The sequence below is a fragment of the Schistocerca nitens genome, chromosome 1 (genome assembly GCF_023898315.1).
Source record: "Schistocerca nitens isolate TAMUIC-IGC-003100 chromosome 1, iqSchNite1.1, whole genome shotgun sequence".
NCBI lineage: Eukaryota > Metazoa > Arthropoda > Insecta > Orthoptera > Acrididae > Schistocerca > Schistocerca nitens.
This window is the reverse complement of record NC_064614.1, coordinates 31,104,842-31,127,599: the sequence shown is the minus strand read 5'-3', so window position 1 is coordinate 31,127,599 and position 22,758 is coordinate 31,104,842.

Genomic DNA, 22,758 nt, shown 5'->3' with positions numbered 1-22,758 from the left:
TCGTCGTGGTAGGAAGGACTGTGTGCGCCGCCATATTGGCGTGTGACCTTGAACGGGACTTGGCCGCAGCAGGAGTCGCCTAGCGGATCGCGCTAGAGTATTAACTAAGCGCGATCCGCTGAAAAAAGATACTTCCGGCGCCGCCATTGCGGTTTATCGGGGCGCTACTTCCTGCCGCGCCCAGCTAGCTTCTAATTATCTTGAGGAAGTGTGACGTATGGTGCAGCTCTTATCAGTACACGCAGGCAGCTACTGTAGGAAGGACTGATTCAGCGTATAAGAAATTCAAAACAAACTTTGGTGAAATTAAAGGAAAGAGAGGTAACATCAAGAGAACAATGGGAATTCCACTTGTAAATGCAGAAGAGCAGATAGGCGGAAAGGGTATACTGACGGCCTCTGTGAGGGGGAAGACTTGGCTGATGATGTGAAGACGAAACAGGAACCGATAGGGAACACGTAGGGGACCCAGTAATAGAATCGGAACTTACAAAAGCTTTGTAAGACATAAGAACAAATGAGACAGAAGGGATAGATAACGTTCCATTTCGTTGAGGGACGTGTCAACAATCGACTAACGCGGAACTTCATTGTAGATGACCATCAGCTGTCGTTTTTGTTCTGAATGGGGCCAGTTTCTATCAGTGGACCGTTACAAAGCTAAAGAAAAAAGTAGACATATTGCCACTACAAAATTTGAAGTGGATAGCGTCTATGTAAGTAGAAAAAATGTAGCTTCTGTTATAGCAAATAATCTCCAAAATATACAGATATATGGGAGTCACCAGATCATATATTTCATACATTTCAGGGTTGACTACTTCGATGTAGGTAGAAAAACACAGGTTCTGTTAAAATAAATCAACTCCAAAAAGCACAAACATGTAGGAGACGCACACAATCATACATTTCAATGTATGGTCGTAATGTGTGCGTCTCCTACATATCTGTATTTTTGGTGATTATTTATCGTTACGGAAGTATGTTCTTCCACCTACATCGAAGTTGTTCACTTCAAATGCTGTAGTGACAAGCTGTTTACACTTTGCTTCAGCTTGATAATGGTCTGCTGATCGAAACCAGTAGCACTGAACATAAAAAATAAACAGCTGATGGTAATCTACAATGTAGATTCACAATTATTTGACAGCTGTAAAGCCTCACCTCATTACAAATCTAAATACGATTATTCACTTAGGTGTGTAGAATGTATGAGTCTGGCAATAATCCATGTAACTTTCGGAAAAACATCATCCACACAATTACTAAGACTGCAAGAGCTCACAAGTGCGAGAAGAAGCACACGGCCAGCCTAAGATTTCATGCATCCAAGTTGCTAACAAGAATTATACACACAAGAGAGTGCTAGATGATGTATAAAGTTTGGCTTCAGCAAAGGCAATGGCACCAGAGAGACAATGTCGACGTTGTGGTTGATGGCGGAAGCAAGACTGAAGAAAAATCAAGACACGTTCATAGGATACGTCGACAGGGAAATGCGTTGGATAGTGTCAAATGATTCAAGATTTTTTAATTCTGAGAGAAATATTGGTAGGCCATAGAGAGAGAAAGGTAATAAGACTGGCAGATCAAGAACAGAGTGCTCAGATTAAATAAGGTGTAAGACAGTATGTAGTCTTTTGCCTCTACTGTTCACTCAATATATCGAAATTGCAATGATGGAAAAAAAGCTTCAACAGAAATTAAAATTGAAAGTGAAAGGATATGAGTGATAAAATTCGCTGATAACATTGCTATCCACAGTGAAAGTGAAGAAGAATTACAGGATATGTGGAATGCAATGATCAGTCGAATGAGTACAGAATAGGGACTGAGAGTGAATCGAAGAAATCGAAATTAGTTAGAAGTAACAGAAATGAGAACAGCGAGAAACTTCACATCAGAAGTAGGTGAATTTAAGGAAGTCTAGGCAGCAAAATAATCCATGACGTATGGACAAAGAGGACATCAGAAACAGACAATCACGGGCAAAAAAGGGCATCCCTGGCCAAGAGAAATCCATTAATATCAAACATAGGCCTTAATTTCGGGAAGAAATTTCTGAAAATATATGCTTGGAGCACAATATTATTTGGTAGTGAAACGTGGACTGTGGGAAAACCGAAACAGGATATAATCGTAGAATTTGAGGTATGCTGCTACAGAAGAATGTTGAAAATTAGGTGGTCGGATAAGGAAGTTCACTGCAGAATCGGCGAGGAAAGGAATATATGGAAAACACTGGCGAGAAGAACGGACAGGACGGTAGGACATCTGTTAAGACATCGCGGAATAAATAGAAGAACCTGTAAAGAAGTAGAGGGTAAATCTGTAGTGAAAGACAGAGATTGGAATACATCTAGCAAACAGTTAATGTCGTAGTTCGCAAGTGCTACTCTAGGATGAAGTGGTTAGAACAGGAAAGGAAATCGTGGCGAATCGCATTAATCCAGACAGAAGACTGACGACTCAAAAAATAAAAAAAGTCCCTCGGGATGAAATCCAACAATTCTATCAATGAAGCTCTTTCTTTTGAATAATTTATTCTACTTTTCTGAAATTGTAATCTTTTGTTCGTCTGAACACGTGCGTCACATCTATCGACTTCCATCCCATTCGGGTAATTCCTTTCACGATGCGTTGTTTTTTCTTCTTTTTTTGTCTTAATAGTGACGGCTGTAAAATATTCAGAGTCCCTACTGAACTATCTGAGTTCAAGTTCATCTCACAACGAGATTATTCTAAGTGCAAATAGCACAACTCGCGGTAAAATGATGTAGAGCTGATACTCGAATAATATTAATGAAGTGGCCGCGCGGTTCTGGCGCTGCAGTCTGGAACCGCGAGACCGCTACGGTCGCAGGTTCGAGTCCTGCCTCGGGCATGGATGTGTGTGATGTCCTTAGGTTAGTTAGGTTTAACTAGTTCTAAGTTCTAGGGGACTAATGACCTCAGCAGTTGAGTCCCATAGTGCTCAGAGCCATTTGAACCATTTGAATATTAATGAATTGTACATGTGTCGACGGAAGAAAAATATTCAGAGTCCAATTCATCTGACTGAGTTAAGTCGAATCTGATGCGGAATTAATTCTAGGCAGGACTGTCTTACAAGTGAAATTCACAATTTCACAGTAGCGATATCTGAAATAATTTTGACAGTGGTTAGTTTCAACCACCGTGGAATTTATTCTTCATGGAAATTGCTGCGAAATATTCAGTATCCGAATTGAGCCACCCCAAAGATTATTGTGCTTTCGCTCCTGCCCCCCCCCCCCCCCGCGAAAAAACATTAATTCAGCGAAAATAAAGATAAAGAATGGCGCCCCCCCCCTTCCCCTTTGTAGGTTCGGTTTTCCTGGCCCTGGAGTTCCTGGAATTCACGTCTTTGAGCGAGATAGCGAAATCACTGGTTTGAATTACAACTTTTGATTTAGAAATCTGATCTTCAGGCTAGAGGCGTCAGTAGAGGCACGCAGAAGTGCTGTTTAAAATTATGCATTAGAGTAAAAAAGTAGTTTTTGTTGTTCGCCCACAATCTTAATTAAATGGTTTCACATTTCAAATGATGATATAAATATTCAGTTTTTGTCCTGTGTGCCACGAATACTTAAAATACGTTAGAACGGCACACCAGTTTTTTAGGAAATGACAACCTTTTCTTTCACCGTTATGCAAATTTATGCACCTTTAATGGCATTTAACTTACGGGTGTAACTGTAAGAAATCTGTAATTGAACGTACAAAACCTGCTGCCCTTGGTAAAAACAAAACCAGTTCTGATTTCTCACCTGTCCGCCGTGCTACAATACACTGTGTAATGCTATTTACCTATATGCAAAATTATAAAACTAACAATACCATTGCTGGATTCGTTGAATCTCATTAATCAGAACCAGGACAGCGTGATACCACTTACAAAAAACTGGTGGAACAACTAGGAGAATGCAAGTAATACTAAGAGAAGGACTCTGTGGGTAATTAGGTAAAAGAAAGAAAATAAATCGCAAAGAAAGAGGAAGACAGAGAGAAATAGAGAGAAAGATAGAAATCCAGCGGTAACATCAACATACAACGCCGAAGACCTGTATTTGTGAGAGTATCGTATTAGATTTTCAGAAGAAAGTAATAAACCTAATACGTCCAAATCCTTTCCATCATCTGAAGTCATACTCACAGCTAAAGTTGAAAACCTCTCAGTTTTCAAATGGCTCTAAGTACTATGGGACTTAACATCTGAGGTCATCAGTCCCCTAGACTTAGAACTACTTAAACCTAACTAGCCTAAAGACATCTCACACATCCATGCCCGAGGCAGGATTCGAACCTGCTACCGCAGTAGCAGAGGGTTCCGGATGAAGTGCCTAGAACCGCTCGACCATAGTGACTGGCCTCTCAGTTTCACCAAAACATATGACTACATCACATGTGTGCAGCTACTCTTGTATGTGTATACAGACACGTAAGCAGGAATGTGTGTGACTCCCGCAGTGTACGTCCTAATGGCATTTATTGATTTTTATTGCACGGTTATGGGTTTCTGTTGCGTGAACGTCTGCACTAAGCAGCAGAGGTCGAAACGTACTGATAGCTGAAGTTTAATAATTTCAAGCCGTCTGAAACAAGCAAGTCGTAGAAAAGATTTTTATCCTCTTTCTGAGCTGACAATTTCACTCATTATGAAGGGATTCTGGCTCAGTTTTTAAGAAAGTAGCCTGGAAGCAACGATGCACAAAATAGAATCTGAACATCATTGTCATGGTCTTGAAGTCAGCTGGTAGTAGGTTTATTGTGTGTAAAGTTACTGGAGCTGCAATATGAATGAACAGTATAGTGCTAACTTAATGCATAATGAAATAGCTTATTTGCAAGACTTCGTGAACAGAGCAATATTTTACGCTAGGCATAACCAAATGAGGTTGCACTACTTCTAACAGACCATTCTTTTGAAAGGGGGGAGGGGGGAGATGGTGGCTGTAATGTATATTTGGCCATCTTGATTTACGTTCCCAGCTGTTTTGAGAGACGAAGAATCACTCTATCACTTTTCTCCACATTGAAGTGTACAATTGAATGTCGATTTTTCATCCAGAATATCTGTACATTGCTAATGCATATGGGGTCTTTCTGGTGTCTCTCCTTCAAACAGTATTTGTCTGGAGTTGGGAACAAGCAGGCAGGTGGTCACCTAACAATAAATCTTGCGCTGGACATTTGAGGCTTGAAAGCCACGTGCAGCTATTAGGGAAAGAAACATCTCGAGCACATACTGGGGACAGAATGCTGGGCCCATGAATTTTTCCCACGGTGTGCAGACAATGCGCTTGGTCGACAGGGCGGAAAAACAACCTACTTGGACATACCTGTTAGGCACCTCTTGCCAGAGCACAGGGTGGGGGCGCGGTACTAAATAAAATTGAAGCAACAAACTGCGGTTTCTCCGTCCTGGTCTAATTCACAATATAATAATACAAACTGTCAACAGATGTCCACACAATCGTGTTCTGCACGGCAGATGGCATTCCGGTCAATGGACAACCACGCCAGCGATGATGTCAGGGCACCTTTCAAAAAGGGACATGTTCACCGGGTAGCCCCTCATCCACAATCACTGTGTAGACAGTCACAAAGCAGACGCCTACGAGACTCTCTATGATGGAGGGCCATAGGAAGACTAGAAGCAGGACAGTCGCAGACTGATGTGGCCCAGTCGCGTGATGTGAATCGTTCTGGTGTTTCTCGGATGTGGTGACAATTTAGAGAGACCGAAGCTGTACTCTGAAGACCAGAGCAGGGCCGACCATATGTGGTCCGCAGCTCGTGGTCGTGCGGTAGCGTTCTCGCTTCCCACGCCCGGGTTCCCGGGTTCGATTCCCGGTGGGGTCAGGGATTTTCTCTGCCTCGTGATGACTGGGTGTTGTGTGCTGTCCTTAGGTTAGTTAGGTTTAAGTAGTTCTAGGGGACTGCTGGCCATAGATGTTAAGTCCCATAGTGCTCAGAGCCATTTGAACCATTTTTTGACCATATGTGACATCAGAAAGAGAGGACCGTTATTTGGGTGTAAGGGCACCATGGTACCACTGGCATATGACGTCGAGCATCCACTGGACGTGTTGTATGAAGGCAGACGGTGTACTGAAGGCTTTGGCAGAGATGTCTTCATTGTTGGAGACCTGCTGTGCATGTACCTCAGAACCGTCTTCACAGAAGGGAACGTCTAGGGTTATGTCATGAACATGAAACCTGGACGTTAGAACAGTGAGCCAATGTTATTTTCATAGAGTAGTCCGGATTTGCTTTGGAGAGTGATTCACGATGGCTTCGCATCTTTTGGAGGGAATGAGGAATAGGATTTCGCGATCCAAACATTGTGGACAGAGAGCAATAGCGAGGAGGATCCCTAATGGTGCGGGCAGGGATTATGTGGACCACTTGAACACCCCTTCATGACATTGTATGGTAGAATCAGCAAGGTTGAAATGCCGTCAGGTATTGTGACGAGATCTAGGGTCCTCTTGTGCGGTTGTTGTGAGCGATTGTGGGCCCAGATTTCATATTGGTGGATGATAATGCTCGGCCTCATAGTGCTTGGATGGTTGATTTTTCTTGGAAATTGAAGATATTGTACACATGCCATCGCTTGCTCGCTCTGTCGATTTCAATCCTATGGATCATGTCTTCGATACGGTAGGGAGACGGGTTGCATTACGTCAGCATCCATCAACCACTCTCCAAGACTTACGAGCAGCTCTGCATGAAGAATAGGCGTTATTTCCTCAACATGAGGTTGATAACATCACTCACAGCATGCCCCGCTGTTGTTGGGCCTGCATTGCTGCAAAAGGAACTCACACCCCATTCTGAGCAAATTAAGCAGTTGTCTGAATGTATGTGCAAATTCGTTAAGTTGAAAGAAAACGTGAACATTTTTGCCTGTCGTTAGGCATGCTACAGTTGTTTACGTTCTGTATTCTTTACATTGTTTCTACTTTACTGTCGACTGTTTACATTGTTTTGTGGCAAAATAAACAAACATTTTGGAAATTTCCATCTGTTGCTTTAATTTTGGACACCAGAGTAGGTCGCCCATCAACCGTCTTACGACAGTGTTGTAAACGACCTTTGTGGAGAGGGATGACGGCCATAAAAATTCGTGAGTTTCCACGTTCGTCGTGGGCAATACACTATCGAGGGAGCTGTCAGATGGAGCCATCCCGTGGCCTGCAGGGTTTTTTGGGAGCCCTCAGGCCTTCAGAACAATTTTAGAAGGAACGGAACTTTTATGGCTGCTCGGAATTGATCCATGTTGTGACACAAAAGCACTTGTCTTGCTTTATCTGGGACCCCTGGTCAGACACCAGGTAATGTTCATGTTGTCCAGATAATGATCTCTTTGTTAAATGTTATGGAACTCAAGTAGCACACTGCCTAAAGTGGCCTTGAGAAAAAAAACAAGTCTGGAGCACAACGTCTCCTCCTCTCCATGTGGGAATTTGCTAGTCAGGAATTGGCTGCTTCTCCTGATAAGAGAGGAATATTGTTAACTTTGATTAAGATTGGCCGATGAGCAGAGCAGACAGGTTAGAGGGGAGACATGGGGGTTTTGAAGTCTTTTGATTGGTATGAAACCCTTGCGGGGACAGTGTGCTTTTGGGAGTTTACTGAGGTTTGATGGAAAATGAGGAGAAGTGATACTGTGTCTTCTGATTCAGAAGGGCATCTGGAGTGGATCTCCCGATTCAGACTCGGTCTGGAGGAGAAACTGGTCTTGACTTTTGTTATGCTCTTGGGACACTTGTCCTGAGCGTGACTCTGCACTAGCACTGATCTTGACTGGGGAGCCTATGGTGTGAGGGCTTAACTGTAGCGACAGTTTAGACCATAGTCATCTCGGACAACTCGCTGTACCGAGGGCAATCATATTCATGGCAGGTCTGCCACTTTGACGTTTGATCTCCTTGTATGAACTGCGGTATAAATGTGTCAAACTGGTCATTGGTATGACCGGGAGTGTCATATGCTGGAATCCGCCGACATTTCAGGGTCGTTAGAGAGTAATTTCGATCGGTCTAACAGATCGCAAGCCACGACTTCGCGTGTTTCGTGCCGAGATACTGAATTACAGTCGCCACACATCGCTGCTCTGCAGACACTTAAACTACGGCCAATACCTGAGGCTGCGCTGTGCATCGAGAAATGGGGTATTTTACTGCTGCTCTGGCTTGTTAGGACCAACAAGATCACAATCTCACCACTTGTTCTCAGTTGCACCAACGTAGCATAACTTCTGTGTAGAATAAATCCATCAAGGTCTATTCAGTGTCAGATAATTTTAGATTGCGTTATCGGTATTTTGAGCCAGTGTAAATGGTTCAATCACTCAAACCTTACTCTCTGACAACTAGCCGCCACACAGGGTTGCTAACTGTTCTTTGCATATTTGTGATTCCATCAGACCGTATTTGTCATCGCACTTAACATGTATTGTTCTCCAATTTTAGTCAATAAACTTGAGCCATAACTTTCATAAAAGGTCAATCCCATAATGATGTATTAATCACCCATCAATAATTGACAAAATAATGACAGGGCTACCATTTCATTGATACTGTTTCAGGGTTCAGGTTCATTTAGATTCCGATAACTGTGATAACCTCTAATACCAGCTATCAATTACCAACACAATCACTAGTCAAAATCTGTTTAGTAGATGCATGGGACGGGTAGTCAAGTATCAGGTTTACTTGTTAAAGCTATTTATGTTACGGCGGTAACTCAGAGTTGCCAGTCCGCCTCCAAAACATACTGCAAGTCCATTTCAGTCTTGCAGTTTTCTTAAATTATTTCCCACGAATGCCTGGATGATTATATTAGGAGGCCTTAAACAAGTACCCATCCTTGTCGAATTAGACCCTACGTATACAAATTTCTCTATGCATGGTGCGTTTGTTATTCAACTGGTCCAGTATCCTTGTATAAGTGATACCGACGGATAAAAGTACGTCAGTCGATAGACCATCGAAACTAAAGAATGAGCTACTTTGTCCCACATGGAGTGTCATACAGAAATATACTATCATTTCATTTTCAAGAATTTAGGAAAAAACGACGTTTCGTTTAAAAATACAGTGATTGCCTTGTTATTAAGTTTTGTTTTTATGGCACAATCACAGCCGGTCTCGGCCACAGTGGTAATCTTGGGATGCTAAACGTGGCATTTGGTGAACCCATATCCGTGCGAACACGACACACGAACATGTATTCACCAAATGCCGCTTTTAGCATCTCAAGAGCACTATTGCGGCCAAAACCTGTTATGAATGTGTTTTAAAAAGCTAATTGCGTCAACAACAACAAAAAAGAACTACGAGGCCTGTTCAGAAAATAAATTCCGATTGATTGCCAAATTGAAACCACAGTGAACATCAGAAATGTTTTACTTGTAACAATTAGCTACACCTTTCAGCTACTTCTCTACGTAGTCGCCGTTCTGACTTAGACTTTTGTCATAGCGTTGTACCAAATTTCAATAGCCTCATCATAGAAGGCAGCCGCCAGTGCTTTCCGCCAATTCTCCACGCTGGCCTACACCTCGTTATCTGTGTCAAAATGTTGTCTTTAAAGACAGCGGCTCATGTGACCAGAGATGAAACTCAGGGGGAGACAATTGCGGACTGTATTGTGGGTAATCTCACATTTCCATTTGAAAACGATGCAGGAGCATCTTCATTGCCCCTGCAGAATGCGGCTGAGAATTGTCTTGAAGAAGAAACAGCACGACAGTTATGTAATGTTAGCTGCATAGCTTCAGGCGAAATTTCTCACCAGGCCCTCGTACTTGGCGGCAGACACTATTTTCTAGACATCTTTACGCACTAACTGCGAGCTCAGAAATGAGAAGAGCGACGTGATGCTAACTGGGGTTATACTAGAGACACTACCCAACACATCTGTGCAAAGCTTTATCGGATTTTCATAGTCGTTTCCATTTCGCGACCGATCGGAGCTTACTTTCTGAACGCCCCTCGTATTTACACTACTGGCCATTAAAATTGCTACACCAGGAAGAAATGCAGATGATAAACGGGTATTCATTGGACATAGATATTATACTAGAACTGACATGTGATTACATTTTCACGCACTTTGGGTGCATAGATCCTGAGAAATCAGTACCCAGAACAACCACCTCTGGCCGTAATAACGCCCTTGATACGCCTGGGCATTGAATCAAACAGAGCTTGGGTGGCGTGTACAGGTACAGCTGCCCATGCAACTTCAACACGATACTACAGTTCATCAAGAGTAGCGACTGGGGTATTGTGACGAGCCAATTACTCGGCCACCATTGTCCAGACTTTTTCAATTGGTGAGAGATCTGGAGAATGTGCTGGCCAGGGCAGCTGTCGAACATTTTCTGTATCCAGAAAGGCCCGTACAGAACCTGCAACATGCGGTCGTGCATTGTCCTGCTGAAATGTAGGGTTTCGCAGGGATCGAATGAAGGGTAGAGCCAAGGGTCGTAACACATTTGAAATGTAACGTCCACTGATCAAAGTGCCGTCACTGCGAACAAGAGGTGACCGAGACGTGTAACCAATGGCACCCCATACAATTATGCCGGGTGATACGCCAGTATGGCGATGACGAATACACGCTTCCAATGTGCGTTCTCCGCGATGTCGCCAAACACGGAAGCGGCCATCATGATGCTGTAAACAGAACCTGGATTCATCCGAAAAAATGACGATTTTCCATTCTTGCACCCAGGTTCTCCGTCGAGTACACCATCGCAGGCGCTCCTGTCTGTGATGCAGTGTCAAGGGTAACCGCAGCCATGGTCTCCGAGGTGATAGTCCATGCTGCTGCAAACGTCGTCGAACTGTTCGTGCCGATGGTTGTCTTACAATCGTCCCCATCTGTTGATTCAGGGATCGAGACGTGGCTGCACGATCCGTTACAACCATGCGGATAAGATGCCTGTCATCTCGACTGCTAGTGATACGATGCCGTTGGGATCCAGCACGGCGTTCCGTATTACCCTCCTGAACCAACCGATTCCATCTTCTGCTAACAGTCATCGGATCTCGGCCAACGCGAGCAACAATGTCGCGATACGATAAACCGCAATCGCGGTAGGCTACAATCCGACCTTTATCAAAGGCGGAAACGTGATGGTACGCATTTCTACTCCTTACACGAGGCATCACAACGTTTCACCAGACAACGCCGGTCAATTAGTGTTTGTGTATGAGAAACCAGTTAGAAACGTTCTTAGTGTCAGCACGTTGTAGGTGTCGCCACCGTCGAGAACCTTGTATGAATGCTCTGAAAAGCTAATCATTTGCATATCACAGTATCTTCTTCCTGTCGGTTAAATTTCACGTCTGTAGCAGGTCATCTTCATGCTGTAGCAATTTTAATGGCCAGTAGGGTATGATGGTTTCGATAGTCTTTAGAAGCAATCGACGGAGTTATGTTGAAATTACTATAGGTCCTCGGCAGGTGTAAAATTCGTACCTTCGAGGTAAAGCAACACTAATTGAAAAATTGTTTGAACGAACGAAACCGAAACAGCTTAGCCAGCAATGCACTACATTTGGATGAATATCCAAAATAAAAACCAACTGAATTGATATCTTTTAAAATCTTTATTGAATCACATCGAACTGTACCGGAAATAGTTGTTCATATGAGTGAAGATGAATTTTACAAGGAAGATTTCCCTGCCTCTACTAAAGTTACTTTCCAAGGCCAGTACTTAGAAATACTTTCCAGAAATCAACTCTTATGTATGGAGCAGAGTGTTTGTGCAGAAAGCCATGTCTGAGTTTCAGTGAACCGGCTGTTAGTAATGCAGAAGTCTGATCCCACACGCTTCCCACGCGGCATATTTGGTATGCAGATCGCCGGCACTAAAGATTTCGGCAGTGAAACACGACTTCTCATTCCGTGCTTTCAAATGCAGCCCCTTCCCTCTGCCAGCCGTCTTTCACGACCTCCAGACGTGTTTGGAAAACTCAAAGAATAATAAGTGACTGAACTGCGCATTCGCAGCCGTCTATCATATTGAAATGTGATGTATTTCACTGCGAATTACTTTCCTTATTTTGCGTTAACTGATCTTGGCAAGCTAAGAGCCTAGATTTGCATTGTAAATGATTTTGTCGGCCTATTTTCACCTAATCATTCACCAGGGATTTGAAATATTGCTACGTTGGAAATCCTTTCCAGTTTGCTGTAGATGAACTGGTAAAAGTCGTATTTATCGTTATGGTGCCAAATGTTTGGATATCCAGCCTTTTAGATGTATGTGCATGCAAACTTGAGAATAAAATATTGTAAGGAAACAGACTTCAGTGTTTAATTAAATGTTATTAAATGAAAGTGAAAAATACCTTGATCAGATAGAGTTTTCATTTTGACTGTGATTTCAGAATTATTAGCACTTCCATAAATAGCAGATACCAGATTCGGGCTCTTGAACGGTGCAGAGATATTCAGATACAGGCGTGGATAAGTATATTCTTTGTACGCACATTCCTTTATTTCACAAATGAAGATATTTCTTACAGCGTAAATGAGTGTATTGTTGACTTACGCCTTTTTATCTTTTTGTAATCGCAATCACAATTAATCTTTCCAAAGAGTAACTGTAACCATCAACGGCTCTGCATTAAGCAAAAAATGTTTTTCACTCAAATGGGGGTGCTACTAAAATAATTTACGTACTGTTCATTCGTTTAAAAAATAAAAAAATGGTTCAAATGTCTCTGAGCACTATGGGACTTAACTTCTGAGGTCATCAGTCCCCTAGAACTTAGAACTACTTAAACCTAACCTAAGGACATCACACACATCCATACCCGAGGCAGGATTCGAACCTGCGACCGTAGTGGTCTCGCTGTTCCAGACTATAGCGCCTATAACCGCACGGCCATACATTAAAACATTCGTTTAAATTGGTAAATATGAATGGAGGGACAGATGATGTCATTTTGTTAGGGGCCGCCGCAATATTTCCAGTGAGCGGGAAGGATTCTTAAATTCTTTTTCTGAAGTCAAGAAATGTTAGATATGAATACGAACAGTTATTAGTATGTACTAAATGCATGAACGCGTAAACAGTAAAATGATACACAGTGCTAAGTAGGTATACAGATGCTTAAAATTGTACGTATTCATAACTTTAAATGTATGTTTGCTCGTGGTTTCAAAAGTAATACTTTCAAAACCTGTATATTAGCAAAAATAAGTGGATACATACTGAGCTGTGGTGCACCCCTCCGCACCTATATCTGTGCCACCTTAACACCCAATCGTTTCCATTCCGTTCTCTCCTCTCTTCCACCTCTTCTGTAAGTCCTATATAAAGCGCACATAAAAGTATTTTCATTTCACCTTATTTTACTGTGTGATTATGTATTTTGTTGGGACACTCAGAACTATTTTTATTATGTTCTGTGCACATGTAACAGATATTTACGTATTATGATGTAACTGTTTATGAATTACTGTCACATCTGAATATGGCTATTAGCATGCCGAAACTGATAATGTGAACGTTTAGCGGCGATACTGACGTAATAAATTATTGACTACACTTGTGGTCTTCATGATCATAATTGTTCATTTGCCCACTTCACAAAATGTAATGCCATGGTATACAGTTCGCAGAGTGTTAATAAGTCGTAACTAGAGTCAGTCAGTCCATAAAAATGTAATATCTGCCCACAGATTAAAAGTGTGCGTCAGGCTGAGACTCAAACTTGGGTCCTTTGCCTTTCGCAGGCAAATGCTCTACAACTCAGCTACTGAAGCGTCACTCTTGATAAGCCTTAACAGCTTCACTTCCACCAGTACCTCATCTCCTACCTTCCAAACTTCACAGATGTTCTACATACTTAGCGACACTCACACCTCGGAGAAAGGATATTATAGGGACATGGCTTTGTCACAGATTTTCTGATGTTTCAAGAATCCTTGTAGAAACCTTCATAAGAAAATTACTTTCGTCCTTAAGTTCTGCGCATCACTGTTCATGACACGTCCATGAAAAAGCATTCTGAACATAGGTAAGAGATGAGGGTTGCTATGCTTCCAGACAGCCACTTACAACTAATTTTCAATATCACTCACACAATATAATTATTTTATGCTAGGATATTAACTTCATCCTGTAATACAAAATGTTTGTTGGCTTCTGCTTATAAAGCTAACTTACGAAATCGCACCATGAGGACTACATAACTCTTTGTCCACCGAGCACTGCCACGTTGCAAAAAAATCGTAACAAATTGCATTATACATAATCAAAATATCCACGGGTGTACTGCCGGTCTACAGTGTCCAACGGGCACAATATTTTGACGATCACACATGTCGCCATCATCAGGTGAACTGACGGACTGAGCTCCTGTGAACGTGCCGGCACGGAGATCCGTACGCTATGGCTGCTCAGGGGGAACTGGGTTCGGTCGCGGCGGCGGCAGATTTAATTACCCTCCTCCCGCGGCGCACTCCCTCCGCCGTCCGCGCCCCGCGCCAGGGTCACGCGGTGGAACAGATTGCGACGGCGTCTGAGATGACGTCGGTGTGATGGCTCTGTCCGCCGTGGTCGTCACAACTATACGTTTGCTCGATTTACTCTTGATTAACCGAATCGCTGGTTCCCAAGCCTTGCTAAGATTATAGCCACAGTCACGGTTTATGGGATCGTCATTGGTGCGAATTTCGATGTTTACGATACAGCAAATTTGGGAAAAATTACCCCATAAATCAGAGTTGTTACACTAAATTGTAATAAATTATCCCATAAATGGGTATGTTACAACAAAATTGTAACACATTGACAAGTACCTCAGTATGTTATAGCAAAACTGTAACAAATGCTCTATCGAGATGTTCCAGAAAATTGTAACAAATTGCTCCATCGCAATGTTACGAAAATACTGTAACACTCTGCCCCATATATCGCCATATTATACCAAAAATTCTAACAGACTACCCTGTTTGTCACTATATTACGGCAAAATGGCAAGTAATCAACCCTACTCTAGCAAAATTGTAACTGCACTACACATAACCAATGTTACACAAAACCGTAACATCACAATGTTATAACAGTAAATTATTTTTCGCAGTTATTGAGTGAAAGAGTATATGTGTTAAAGCCAGTCACCATGTCAACAAACCATTGCCCCACCATTTAATATCCAGGATATTGGTAGCTACCATCGCAACTGGCAGTCACAAAACGAGCTTGTCATCATTGTACCCCACAAGAGTGTGAGTAATATAAGTCACCATGTCAACTGACTATCATTGCCTCACAGTGTTATCCAGGGTAAAGATAGTCATCCTGTGAGCTGACCATCACTGCTCCCAGTAGTATCTGGGGTAAGAACAATCTATATCAATAGACTATAATTGACACACACATTAGTTTAAATTCATATTTCGTGTGTTACGAAACTCGCCTTGCTTGTCATGAAAATATGTAGTTTAAGTCATGTGTTACATTAATTATCTCGTCAAAACACAAAATTTTCGTTTGTTTTGATTTTTGCAGCGTCAGAAAATATGGCAGTGGTATATACCATGGAACACACGTGTAACATAACTACAGGTAGGTGTAAGAACAAAAGGTTATAAATGTAATTAAAGAAAGGTATGTTAGGCAGTAAATAATGTCAGTTACTGTTCTATAGTGTAGAATATGCTACATTACCTTCTTCCCACCCTTACCCTTAAATAGTGCCTGGTGAGGTGAATCATTACTGAAAAACCTCTAAAACATCAAGGGAGAAATCACATACGAGATGGGACAAATAAAAGTGGCCCAGAGAACAGAGTTCCTGGTTGCAAAGAAATACAGCAGAGAAAAGGAGATACAGTACTAACCTGACTACAGCAGACGTTGAAAGTGATCACCGTAAATCTCTTGGCACTTTTGGGGCCTGGTCAGCAAGTTGCTGAAGTCGGATCAGATCAGGTCTGTTGGAATTGCTGAATCCTCATTGGAAATATTCTGCTGCAGTTCTTGAAGACTGTGAGGGCTGTTGTGATATGTCTTAAACTTGAGGGATCCCCACACAAAGTAATCACTCACTGACAGATCAGGTCACCTGGGTGACCCGCTACGTCCGCGACCAGACTGATACCTGCTAACAAATCTTTCAGGCGTGAATATTGTACAAATGTGCTCCAGGGTTCAGCTGGCTATATAGGCAACTGCTCCATGCGGTTGGAAGTAACTGTAGACTTTCCTCCTCCGTTAATGCTGCCACAAATTGTTCCAAAATGTTGGCAATGTAGTGCACTGAAATCAACATCTAATGAAAGAAGATGAGATCAATAATGGGGCATGCAGAAGTAAACCAGACTTCATCGGACATAAAGAACAGATCAATGTCACAAATGCTCGTTTGTGCAAGTATATCACACCAATGCTTTTCAACGCAAGTACCATGTTGAAACAGTTATGGCGTCTGTGGCCCACATTCCAAGCTGTCGCTACTAGTTGGCGCTGCAGTCGCCAAAAAACGCAAGATGTCGGCGGCAGGAAATACATAGGTGTGTCTGATACCATCTTTCATTTTTGGCGACTGCAGTGCCAACTAGTGGTGACCGCCTGAATGTGGGCCACAGACCCCATAGCTGTCTTAATATAGTACTTCCCTTGAAAAGCATTTGTGTGGTATTCTTGTGCTAAAAAGCATTTGTGCGATACTCAGTCGGAGTCTTTTTAGAGATCAAGAGTTACTGCACTGATTGGCTTGGTCCATGGCTTTCAGGATGTCCTGTGAGAAAAGTGGCCATGGGGGTTTGCATGACTCATGCTTTTGGAATCCCTGCCAGCTGGCACTGAGTGGGTCACTCCTTTTGCGTTACCTGTCATTGCATTTGAACTCAGACTGGATTCTAAGATTCGGCGACAGATATCAATGTTTCCTTTTTGACTCATCTGTCGTTTGACTGGTTTGTTGCGTCCCACCACGAATTACTCTCCTGCGACATCGTCTTCATCCCAGGTTAGCACTTGCAACTTACACTCTCAATTATTTTCTGGAAGTATTCAAATCTCTGTCTTCTTCTACAGTTTTTACCCTCTACAGCTCCTTTAGTACCACGGAAGTTATTTCCAGATGTCTTAACACATATCCTATTACCCTGCTCTTTCTATTTTTCAGTGTTTTCCACACGTTCCTATCCACTCTGATTCTGTGCAGAACCTGCTCGTTCCTTACCTTACCAGTCTACCTAATTTTCAACATTCTTCTGTAGCACAACATCTTATAGGCACCTATTCCCTTCTTTTCAGGTTTTCCCCCAGCCCACATTTCATTATTGTACAATGCTCTACCCCAAACGTACGTTCTGAGAAATTTCTTCCTCAAGTTAAGTGCTATGTTCGGTACAGCAGATTTCTCTAGGCAAAGAATCCTCTCTTTGCCTATGCTAGTCTGCATTTTATATCCCTCTTATTACGTCCAGCATGGGTTATTTATTGGTTATTTTGTTGAACAGATAGTAAAACTAGTACGGAAAAGTGGGAATGAGGACAATTAGTGCAAATAGTCACTACCACATAGCTGGGCCCCTTATCACAAAAAATAGCTAACCTTTTCAAAAAAACAAATGTAACATTTTCATTCTCAACTAATAATAAATTAGGAAACTAACTTATCCATAACATAAAATCAAATACGCAAACCAGCAACAAAAGTGCAGTGTACAAAGTATCATGCCCCAGTTGCCCTGCTTACTATGTAGGGAAAACAGACTGAAACTTCAAAACCAGTTTTCAAGAACATGTAACTGCTTTCAGGCTCAACCACTTTGAAATTGCACAACACATGTTTGAAACGAAATATGTCATCAACAATCTAGAAAACAATTTGGTAGTATTACACAATGAAGCCAATCGTAAGACCCTAAATCTGTTAGAAAAACTGGAGATATACCTCCACAAAATCAAAAAGCCAGAATCGATGTTGTAACAGATTTCACAAGTTACAGCTATTTCAGTAATTTTAAAGATCTGTTCTAAAGTTATTTCCTGCATATGTCAATTGTTTAATAATGATATCTTCAGCACTATGAAAAATTCATCTTTGACCACGCCATGTACAAAAACATCTGTGAAGTGTTTAAAAAACATGTGTCAGCGAATGTGCCTCTTGAATGAAGTGATATGCTTGAAAACGATGGAGGAAAAACTAATGCTTTTGCTAAAACGTTAAAAACGGTTTTCTTGGACTATTTGGTAAGTTTAGACTATTCATCTTTTACACTATTTCGCACATACTTTCCGCATCTGACTTACGAAATTCGTAATCTAACATCAAACCTTTTCGTGACAGGAGTATGCATTTCATCTCCATCAGGAGAACAAATAAAGTATGTATTAAGACGAATTACACCTGAAGATAGACCCACAGGGTCCGAAATGCATCGTGTTCTGAATAAAACACGAAAAATTGTGACTGAAGGCGTTTTTTGAATCATACCTCGAGTGATAACAGTAGAATTCTCTTGGTCGGAATGCACTTTTTTCCATTGCTAGTCTGCTTTTTAAGTCCTCCGCCCATTAAACGTTATTTTGCTGCATAGGTAGTAGATTTCCCTTGTCTACTACGTGATCCATAAAGTGATATTTAGGTTCCTGCCGTTCTCATTTCTAGTACCTGTCCTTACGTTCGTCGTTCTTCGATTTACCATCAATCCGTATTCTGTACTCATTAGACTATTCATTCTATTCAACTGATACTGTAATTATTCTTCACTTCTACAGAAGATAGCAATGTCATCAGCGAATATTGTCACTGATATCCCTTCAACTTGAATTTTGATTCCACTCTTGACCTTTTCTTTTATTTCCATCATTGCTTCTTCGACCAATAGATCGAACAGCCGGAGTGAAAGACTACATCCCTATCTCACACATCTTTTAATCTAAATACTTCTTTCTTGGTCGTCAACTCTTATTATTCCTTCTTGGCTCTTGTACATGTTGTAGACTGAAGAGCCAAAGAAACGGGTACACCCAACTAATATCGTGTAGGGCCCCGTGGGCATGGAGAAGTTCCGCAACAAGACGTGGCATGGAGTCGACTAACGTCTAAAATAGTGCTGGAGGGAACTGGCACCATGAATCCTTCAGGGCTGTCCATAAACCTGTAAAAGTACGAAGGGGTGGAGATCTCTTCTGAACAGCACATTGAAGGCATCCCATATTAGCTAAATAATGTTCATGTCTGGGGAGTTTGGTGGCCAGCCGAAGAGTTTAAACTCAGACGAGTGCTCCTAGAGCCACTCTGTAGCAATTCTGGACGTGCAGGGTGTTCCATTGTTCTGCTAGAATTGCCCAATTAAGTCGGAATGCACAATGGACATGAAAGGATGCAGGTGATCCGACGGTTGCTTACATACGTGACACCTGGATGAGACGTATCAATGATCAAATGGTTCAAATGGCTCTGAGCACTATGGGACTTAACATCTATGGTCATCAGTCCCCTAGAACTTAGAACTACTTAAACCTAACTAACCTAAGGACATCACACAACACCCAGTCATGACGAGGCAGAGAAAATCCCTGACCCCGTATCAGGGATTCCATATCACTCTAATTGCACACATCCCGCACCATTATAGAGCCTCCACTATCTTGAACAGTTCTCTGCTAACATGCAGGGTCCATGGATTCATGAGGTTGTCTCCATAGCCGTACACGTCCGCCCCCTCGACACAGTGTGAAACGAGACTCGTTTATACAGGAAACATGTTTCCAGTCATCATCAGTTCAATGTCGGTGCTTGTAACGTGTGCGTGGGGCACACAATACTCATTAATGCCTGTACCATGGTAAGTGAGCGGGTTTCACTTTATGAGAAAGGATTTTCGTATAGATATCGACCGCGTGTACCTGAATGATGGCGAATCAGACTTACATCCACTCTGTAATAACAATGATCCGTCAAGTAAGTCCAAAATAAAATCACACGTCAAGATGGACCAAAAGCAACACTGAAGATGCTATCAATTTGATAATAATACGGTCGCCAGCCTAATTAGGCATTAACTGTGTTTCTTCCCTGTACAAGTTGGTGTATATTCATGCAAAACAACACGTAGTAACACTGCATAATATAGTAAAATTTTAGAACCAGAAAATCTATTGAACTGATAGTTTCACGTACTGATATGGAAAAAACATGAATACATAACACTACACTGTAATGTATACTACAAATCTTCGTACTGTCTATTGATCTGATTAAAATCTGGCATAGGTTACCCTAGAAATAGCACTTTCGAGCCACACACACAATGTCAATTTTGATAAAGATAAAACACTGATAAATTTTGGCTTTTATATTCACTTTAACTTTTGCTGGTCAAACCAATTTAGAACACTTCAGTATTCAAATGAATAAAAATGGGGGGGGGGGGGGACCCTGAAACTGTTATGATCACTGTATTAAAACAATTAATTACTGAAATTATTATGCGTTCAAGATTTCCAGTATATGAGATACTACTCTTTTTATCTTATTTACTGCTCATTTAAATACCTTTATATCTGTCTCGAAATAATTGATCTTCATTACTATATCAATATTAAAGTTATCTTTCAACTTCGTTAGACCTTCGTTGTTCATTTACTGGTTCATTAACAAAACAGTTCTTTAAACACCATTCTAACATAGCTAGGTCTGCAAGTAATTGTTACTAACACAAAATTTAATTTTTCATTTCGGGACACTCGGATTGCACAACATTTGGAAAGGACCCTGTCTAGGTTAGTTGTGAGGATAAGTAAATGATGGGAAAGTTCTGGTAAAATTTAGATTATTATTGAACAGTTCACTCTATGGTCCATACGAATACAGTACTAAATGTTTCAACCTGCTTGTATCGATGCGGCGGTTGGCGGGCGGCGAGATGGCGAAGCACAGAGCACACATACAACCAAAACTATGGCTCTTGACGTATCGGCACTTTAATTCTTCTTTGCGTGGCAATACTTTTCCATTTAGTGCCTATGGACTTTTGCCATGCTGTGCGGGCGTTGGAACGGCATACCCGAGGCTCAGTGAAGCTATGTCTTCCAGGCGAGCCTCCTCGCTCACGAAGGTGTTGCTCAAACCAGTGCCAAACTCCAACTACTACTGCTGAGCCCGTTGTGCCGTGCAGTGCCCGTGCGCATTTCCCCGCGCTCGCCTGCCATCCACCTTTTACCGCTCCCTTACTGACAGGGTATTCACCCGAGGTTTTGCGTTCTACATATCCTAACACATTGCCTACGTATGGAGCAGACGCACAGTTACAATTTTAAACATCTTACAACAGTCTCAACATTTGTTACATTTCAATTCTATCACAATATTACTTGACATTTGACATAAACATTAATCTTCACATTGAAACTTGTTTACAGTTTTCTTAACACAATGGCATGAGTCAAAAAAACAAATGAAATCAGAACATCAATTACACTAGTTTAACAAAAAAATCAGATGAAAAAAATATTATTTATATGTGCAGTAGTACAACGTCGTTGTTGTTACATGCTGACGGGCGCAGACGAGGCGTAAAGCTTTGTGTCGTGCAGTCATCAAGAGTACACGAGTGGGCCTTCGGCTCTGAAAGCCCATAACGATGATGATTCGTTGAATGGTTCGCATGCTGGTACATGTTGATGGCCCAGCATTGAAATCTGCGGTAATTTGCGGAAGGGTTGCGATTTTGTCAAGCTGAAAGGTTCTCTTCAGTAGTCGTTGGTCCCGTTCTTGCAGGATCTTTTTCCTGCCGCAGCGATGTCGGAGATTTGATGTTTTACCAGATTCCTGATATTCACGGTACACTCGTGAAATGGTCGGACGGGATAAACCCAACCTCGTCGCTACCTCGGAGTTGCTGTGTCCCATCGCTTGTGCGCCGACTATAAGACCACCTCAAACTCACTCAAATAATTTTAATAACCAACCTTTGTAGCAGCAGTAACCAACCTAACAATTGCGCCAGGCACTTGTCTTACAAAGGCGCAGAGCTGTATTCTGTCTGTTTACATATCTCTTTGTTAGAATACCAGTTTCTTTGGCTCTGCAGTGTATATTGTTCGTCCGTCCCCACACGTTACCCCTTGTTTCCATCAGAATTTCGAAAATTTTGCGTCATTGTACCTTGCGTAACACTTTTTACAGGTCGAGAGATCCTCCGAATACGCCTCGACTGAGCTTTAGTCTTACTTCCATTATCCACCACAATGTCAGGTATGCCTCTCTGGTGCCTTTACCTTTCCTAAAACAAGACTGATCTTCATGTAACACATCCTCAAGTTTCTTTTTCGGTCTTCTGTGTATTATTCTTGTCAGCAACGTAGATGAATGAGTTATTAAGCTGATTGTGCGATAATTCTGCGCTTGTTAGCTCTTGCAGTCTTCAGAATTACGTGGATGACAATTTTCCGAAAGAAAGATTGTATATGGTCAGATTCATACATTCCACACATCAACATGAAAAGTCGTTTTGTTGCCACTTCACCCAATGATTTCAGAAATTCTGATGGAAAGTTACCTATCCGTTCTACCTTATTGCCTCCTAAAGAGTTCCAAAGCTTTTAAATTCTGATTCCAATACTGAATTCCCTATCTGCCCTGTATCGACTACTGTTTCTTCTTTTATCATATCAGATCTTCTCCCACATAGTGGCCTTCAATGTACTCTTTCCACCTCCTCTTCTCTGCATTTAAC